Here is a 7502-nt window from a genome sequence, read left to right as displayed (position 1 = left end):
CGCTAGGCTTCGCCACGGACACGCCCCTTCAACAGAGCCACGGCCACGCCACACCCCTTTGGTGGTGCGGGTTTTTTCCTTCACGGTGAAGCGCATGCTCTGTCTTAGCCGCCTTTCTCCATCAGGAGGCGCTCACTCGGCCTCGGTCCTGCCCTCGCCGTTAGCTGCGTCTCCTAAGCCTCCGCCCCCAACCCCGCGCGGTGGAGGCCTTTCTCTTTGGTCGAGCCCTCCCGCCACTCTAACTCCACCTTCTACGTCGCCACGCCTTTGCCCCGCCCCCTGAGCGCACGCCCCGCCTTTCGGTATTGGCGGTGGACCGCGAAGGTAGGAGGCCGCGGCGCGCGTGCGCGGGGCGGGGACGAGGCGGGTGCGCCGGGCTAAGGAGGCGTTCTCGAGTGGTGTGGGTGTCCTGGGGGCTCCCAGCGCCCCGACGACCCCCATCGGACTTGGCTTGGCCAGGTCTAGGCGGGAAGGGGACGTACCGCTGGTGCGTCCCCTTCCCATTGGAGTCTCCCGTCTGGGGCCCGAGGCCTGCAGTCCAGCAGCCTCTCACAGAGGTGCCCTGGCTCCCCCTCGGGGGCGGGGGTGGGGGGACGGTCACCGGCAGTCGCGCGCCACTGTCCGTGGCCTCCTGACTGCTAGGCCCGGTTCAGTGTCCCTCGGTCGGATGCTCTTCCTATTCCTTTTAGCTGATTCTGGGGCTTGGGGGAGGCTCTCCATAGTGCATACCAGCAAATTGAGGCCCAGCGCAATTACTGAGCGTTCCAGAAGGAGCCTGTGCAGAGATTTGCGCCTCCACCTAGGGTTTTTCAGGATGAGTCCAGCCAGCAGCTCCAGGACTGGCATTTGGAGAGCCCTCCCAGGCTTTTTTGCAAACCCAAGTCAGAACGGATGTATGTTCCGCCACCTCAGATCTGCCCAGCCCCTTGGGTACTGGATTTGTCTGGAAAGTTGGGGCCCTTAGGTGTTGTCTACTTAAGATTTTCTATTTTCCTGTTGAGCTCACAAGTAGCTCTAGGATTAGCAGAGTCTGTGGATGGAGAAATTTGGAGAGACTCCCAAATACTCAATCTCATCATTTGCTCTCCCCCCACCCCGAGGGTTGAGTGGGCCCTCTGAGCATGGGCACCCTTAATAGGGGTGCATCTTCTAGGAGGTATTGCCTGGTCTGGCCCTGGCTATGTGGCATGGCTGAGATTTATGCAACCCACAAAAGTCAAAGGGGATTATTTATTTTCCCTCCTGTTTAATTCCGTGTCCAGGTTAAGTATCCCAGAAGTCCTTCGTTTAAAACAAATGTTTAGATATTTACATATACATAAAAAGATTTGGGGGGGGACAGGACCCAAATCAAAACAAAATGTATTTGAGCATCTTACTACACTTAGCCACATAGCCTACAATAGCTTTACACATCTTTGGTGAACTGTGGATTGTTACAGAAAGTTAGGGATGGGCCACTGTGGCATTGTGTTAGGTTTTCAGATTAGAGATGGTCAGCCTGTATTGTGGCTCTCCTCCATATTCATTCATTCATTCACTCAACAACTGTAGAGCTTTAGGCCCTAGGCACTATGGAGGTAGTGATGTACAAAGAGGATTTGCTCCTGACTCTCCACAGAGATAGTAATGTAAGCAAGGACCACTTTAACTGGGAGCTCCAAGCTAGCTCTCCAGAAGGTGATGTTTTGAGCCAGATCAGATCTCCAGGTAGCTCTTACTTCATCTTGTACAAAGAGAGCGGGGGTCTTAGGCAGAAAGGATGGTAGGCGCAAAGGTGTGTGGTGGGCACCAGGCTGGGGAGTTTGAGGAATCAAGGCCAGTGTGACCGAGTAGTGGGGGAAGAGAAGGAACTGAGGTGGGCTGGGGCCAGGCTCAGTAACCTTTCAGACGGGGACAAGTTGGGAGCTTTGAGCAGAGACGGACAGGATCTCACTGTGTGAAGCAGAGTAGGATTGAGAGACCAGAGAGGAAGCGGGAGACCCTGGGGAGGGGGACATCTTAACAGCTCATGTGAAGCAGTGACTTATATGATATACATTAGAGACCAGGATGTGCCTGGCACATAGCAGGGGCTGCATGACGTCAGTTGTTGCTGTTACTACTTAAAACTTTGAAATAGAAGGGCGTCAAACGGTACCTTCTGATGAGGTAGGGTTGGGTTGGTTCAGTCTTTTTGTTTATAATTTCTAGTCAGCAACCAGAGAAAATGAGAGGTAAAACCGGTCTGTGTGGGATTTGTGATTGCTGAGGAGCTTTTTTTTTTTTTTTTTTTTTTTTTTTTTTTTTTTTTTTTTTGGCAAGGCATGGCAAATGGGTTCGGAGCTCCAGCAAGAGTGGGTAAGAGAATGAGCTCAGAGGATCCCCTTGTCCCTGCAGATAGTGGCTGAGAGTCAGGAAGTGAGGTGTGACGTCAGAGACTACAAAGGATGGGGTGAATATTACAGCAGCAGCAACAGGCAACACCTGTCCTGTTAACTGCAGGAGAACTTAAGGTAACCCTAGCTCTTGGAGTCATGTGACCCTCAGACCTCAGAGGCTAGCACAAGGCAGGTTTACAAATGACCACTGGGAGCTGGTGTTTAGCAGGTGGCTTTCTGTGCAGTGAGTCTGTGTCATCCTCTGGGACCCTGGAGTTATTTCCTTCCATTTGGCAGGCTGGGACAGATGAAGGCCGTTCCTCCCAAGAAGATTTTACCAGTTTCCAAAGTGACACATTCTGTTGGGTAGAACCTGGCTATGTGGCCATATTTGGACACAGTTTCTGGCTGCTGTATCCAGGTTCACAGTTTATTCCCTCCCTCCCCCAGCAGAAACAGGCACCATCAGCACGCCGTTCTACAGAAAAGAAAACAGACTCAGGGTGAAGGGGGTGAATCACTTACATAAGGTGACAAAGCCCAGGAGGAAGCTTAGCCAAGATTAGAGTCAAACTAGTCACTTGCTGTCAGAGTTCATTTTTGTTGCTGTGCAGAACATACAAGACTGGATTGTTGTTGTTTTCTTTTAACACTTATTTTTATTGTATGTGTATGAGTGTTTGCATATATGTATGTGCATTTTGTGTATGTGTGTGTGTGTGTGTGTGTGTGTGCATGTGTGTGTGCATGTGTGTGTGTGTTTCTGGGATCCACGGAGGCCAGCAGAGGCTGCCAGACTCCCTGGAACTAGAGTTACCATGTAGTTGCTGGAAACAGCCCAGGTCCCCTGAAAGAGCAGCAAGTGCTCTGAACCACTGAGCCATGTCTCCAGCCCTAAGATTAGGTCATTTATAAAAGAAAAAATTCATTAATTCACAATGCTGAAGGATAGGAGCTCAGTGGGTGGCCATAATGCTGTGGGGAGACAGAAGATAAGCCAGCAAGAGGACAGAGGGCTGGGCTGGACCTTCAACAGCTACTTTACATTGTTGTTTACATGTGCATGTGTCTATGCAGTACGTACATGTTTGCATGTGTATTCACATTTGTGTGGGTGTATGTTCGTGTGCACCAGAGGTTGGTATTACATGTGTTCCTCGCTTGCTTTCCTCTTAACATACAGAGGCAGGGTCTCCCACTGAGCCATGGTCCGGGATTAAGCTGGTCTAGCGGTCCAGTTTGATCTGAGGAGCCCCTGTCTCCTCCTCCTGAGTGCTGGGATTAGAGGTGGGCAGACATAACCACTGTCTTAGTTATAGTCACTGTTGCTGGTATAAACACCACAACCTAAGCAAATGGGAGGAAAGGGTTTATCTGGCTTCCATTTCACTGTTGATCGTTGAAGGAAGTCAGGCCAGGAACTCACACAGGGCAGGAACCTGGAGGCAGGAGCTGACGCAGAGGCCATGGATGGGTACTACTCACTGGTTTGCTCATCATGGCTTGCCCAGCCTGCTTTCTTATAGAACCCAGGACCACCAACCCATAATGTCACAACCCATAATGGGCTGGGCTCTCCCCCATCAATCACTAATTAAGAAAATGCCCTACAGACAGATCTTCTGGAGCCATTTTCTCAACTGAAGTTCCCTCTTCTCAGCTCACTCTAGCTTGTGTTAAGTTGACATAAAACTATCCAGCACACCCTGTGTTACATAGGTGTCAGGGATCAGAACGCCAGGCCTTGTGCTTTTGTGGTAAGTGCTCTGCCTGCTGAAGCACCCCACCTTTAGATTATTTTATATGCATAAGTGTTGCTTGCATGCGTGTCTGCAAACCATATTCATGCATGGTGCCTGCAGAGACCAGAAGAAAGCATTTGATCCCCTGAACTATTGTTAGGTAGGTTCTGGGAACTGAACCCAGGTCCTCTGCAAAAACTGCCAGGTTCTTAATAGCTGCACCATCTCTCTCTTAATGTAGCCAGGTTTGGCCTCAAGCACAAGATTCTTCTGCCTTTATTTCCAAAGTGCCGGGATTACAGACCTGAGCCAACACGTCTGCTTCAGCCCACACCTGTGATAGAAGTGAACTCACAGTGGTGAGAAAGGCATTAGTTTCCTCTGACCTAATCACCTCTTAAAGGTCCCATCACCTCTCAACTCTTACATTGGGGACCGTATTTCACCAAGAGTTTGGGAAGGAACAAATGTATCTTTTGTTCTCCTGATCTAATTGTCTCAGAGGCTTACTGCCTCCATCTGCTAACCTGAGCCTAGTCCCAGAGCCTTCTAGCCTCCATACAATCTAATCCAGGCCTAGAATGTTTTCAGCCCCTGAAACTTCCTGCTGAGTTAGCTCATCCTTTCTAGCTCTTTCTGAACTCTGGCTGGCTGGTCACCTCTTCCAGCTCGAAACTTCTCTCCACACTGACTGGTTCAAACTGGCTTCTTTCAGCCTCTGACGGAATTGCTTTGTTGGCCTCATACTTAACTTCAGCAATCTGTTCTAATCTTCAGGCTCCTTCTCATTCTCTGGCCCATTCTGTCTCCACCTGTGTCTCGCTTGCTCTCTCTCTGCAACCTGACTGTACAGCTCTCCCAGTGACACGTCCTCTCTCACTTTCTCTCACTGAACTGCTCTCTCTTCAATGGTCTCCATAGCAGCTTGGTGGCATCACCTTCTTGGCCAGGTGCGCATCCTTTCCATTGAGTGTGGAGTCCTCAGTTGGGAAGGAGAGATCCAGTCTGGACTGAAGTGTATGTATCCTTGGGGCTGACTTGATACGGCAGCAGGTCTTGAGGATTCAGGGGCCTGGCTTTGCCCTTTAGGCATTTTGGGGAGTCTGCTTGGCTTAAGGGGGTTGAGCTTCAAGCTTACACTTCTCCATAGCATGTCTTGAATAGGTGAGACCTCCACCCCTCTGAGCCTCAGTTTGCTTATGTGGAAATGGGCAGATGTGAGACTTAGAAGAACTTGACATACTCTAGAACCTAGGGACCTGGAGAATGGAAACCAGCAGGCAGGGCTAAAGTGAGCGACTGTGAGCTCTAGCTTGCCTTGTGTGCTTCTGAACCCCTCCCCACCATCAGCACAAATAAGGAAACTGAGGCCAGGAAAGGTAATTTATCCAGGGCTATACTGTCAGCATGGCAGGCCAGCAACTCCAGGTCCTTACCACTGTGACACACAGCCTTCTTGCTGCTGTGAGGGAAAATGCTCCCGGATGCTGTGTCTTCTTTTTCTTTTTTTTCTTGGAGCTCTTACATTTTTATTAATCATAATTCATGTATAGGACAAATATCTTTATTTCTATATTTTTAAGAAATATACCATTTTTTGTTGTGAACTTTCCTAGTAAATTTCTTTTGTGCCCACTAGTCTTAAAATAATGTTATCTTGTGCGATTGTTAAAACCTGTTTTACTCCCAGTTTGTTTTGCATAAACCAAAAATCCAGGGCTTTGGTTAAAAAGTTAAATATCTTCTCTTGTTAATTCTGTATCAGCATATTTACAGTTGAGGAAAAATTATTTTGCCTGGAGTGTAAAATGGGTTAACAATGATAAATGATACAGTTCGCTTACAGTTTACAAAAGAAGGTTTACCAGACAGACAATAAATACAAGCACTTGGGGAATCCTTTGAGTGAAGGCCCGCGGCCATGTGCATCCATTGCAGGGGTTCTGTTAAGAAAAGGCCAGATTTGAAAATGTACTCTGTCAAGCAAGCAAACCAATGGTGGGCGCTCTCAAGGAAGATTACAGAGTGTCCTTCTGGAGTGACTGACTGACTTCAGCAAATCCACTAACAGACATGCCTAATCTAAGTCCTTTACGGCAGATTTCTTCTGTGAAGTCAGAGCACTTCGAGTTGCCTCCCAGATCTTTTGTTAAGCTCTTTCCATCCTTAATGGTAGCAAAGCACGCAGCCTCGATTTTTGCTGCGTGGTCAAAAAGTCCCATGTGGCGCAGCATCATCACGGCACTAAGCAGGAGGGCCGTGGGATTGGTCATGTCCTTGCCTGCAATGTCCGGGGCTGTTCCATGAACCCATTCAAAGATGGCAACACCGTTGGCTCCAATATTGCCACTTGGAGTCACACCAAGACCTCCAGTCAGTCCCGCACACAGATCACTAAGGAGGTCTCCATAGAAATTTGGCATGACGAGAACATCGAACTGGGACGGGTCTTGTACCATATTTAAACATACAGTATCGGGGTACATCTCATTAAATTTAATATCTTTACAGTTCTCCACAACTTCCCTGCACTTTTGCAGAAAGAGCCCATCTGACAGCCTCATGCTGTTGGCTTTGTGCACAGCTGTGGCATTGCTCCGGTGGTTGCTCCGAGCAATGCGCTTGCCTCTTCAGTGATGAGCTTGATGCCCTAAACAACCCCATCAACGATCGCATGCTCAAATCCCACTGTATTCTTCCGTGTTCTCTCGGATGGTGACAATATGTACATCTGTGTAAGGGGTTTTATAACCTTCAATTGAGACACACGGCCGGATATTGGCATAAAGGTCAAATGTCTTACGAAGCAACAGATTCATCGATGGATGGCCGGCTGCTATTGGGGTCTTTAGGGGGCCTTTCAAGCCCATCTCGTTCTTATCCATGGACTCTGGCTTCTGAGCTCATGCTTTCTTTGCTTCTAACCTGTAGTGCACAAGCATCTATCTGCCCAGCAGCAGGCTGCAAGTGAGTTCTGAGCAAACCATGTGAGCCCGTTCCGGGTCAGGGAAGATGTTCCATAAACTAGGGACTCTGGCCTTTCCTGCCTCAGGCCGCTGGGCTTGTAAAGCTGCTGGACCCACAGCCAGGGTGATGGGGGGAGGGGAGATACTGTTCCCTTCCATTCACCTTCTCCTCCTGTTCCTGGGCTCTTCATTCCTGAGTGCTGGCTGGGCCTCTTATGCACCTCTGCTTCCTGCTGCTCTCCTCCCTCCTCTCCCATCTGAATCTCTCCCCGCCCCCTGCATGGTCACGTGGAGGCACCATTGGATTTAAGCTTAATCTTGCTGGGCTGTTCACCCAGCAGCCTAGCGTTGGTGTGTTAGTGCGTTGGTGTGTTAGTGCGTTGGTGTGTTGGTGCATTGGTGTGTTAGTGCGTTGGTGCATGTAGCTGAGACGA

At 49.4% G+C, this 7502-nt stretch overlaps 1 pseudogene across 1 annotated transcript; it reads right to left on the bottom strand.

Moving 5' to 3' along the window:
* Window positions 1-238: 238 nt before the first annotated feature.
* LOC308424342 (isocitrate dehydrogenase [NAD] subunit alpha, mitochondrial-like) lies at window positions 239-7325 on the bottom strand (annotated as a pseudogene). Its single transcript has 3 exons — window positions 7290-7325; window positions 6198-6999; window positions 239-531 (listed from the first exon to the last, which is right to left on the bottom strand). The product of its transcript is annotated as an isocitrate dehydrogenase [NAD] subunit alpha, mitochondrial-like (transcript).
* Between the last annotated feature and the right edge of the window lie 177 nt (window positions 7326-7502).

Source organism: Micromys minutus (assembly GCF_963924665.1).
Source record: "Micromys minutus genome assembly, chromosome: 9".
NCBI lineage: Eukaryota > Metazoa > Chordata > Mammalia > Rodentia > Muridae > Micromys > Micromys minutus.
The sequence above is the reverse complement of the archived record's forward strand: the minus strand, read 5'-3'. Positions and strand labels throughout refer to the sequence as shown.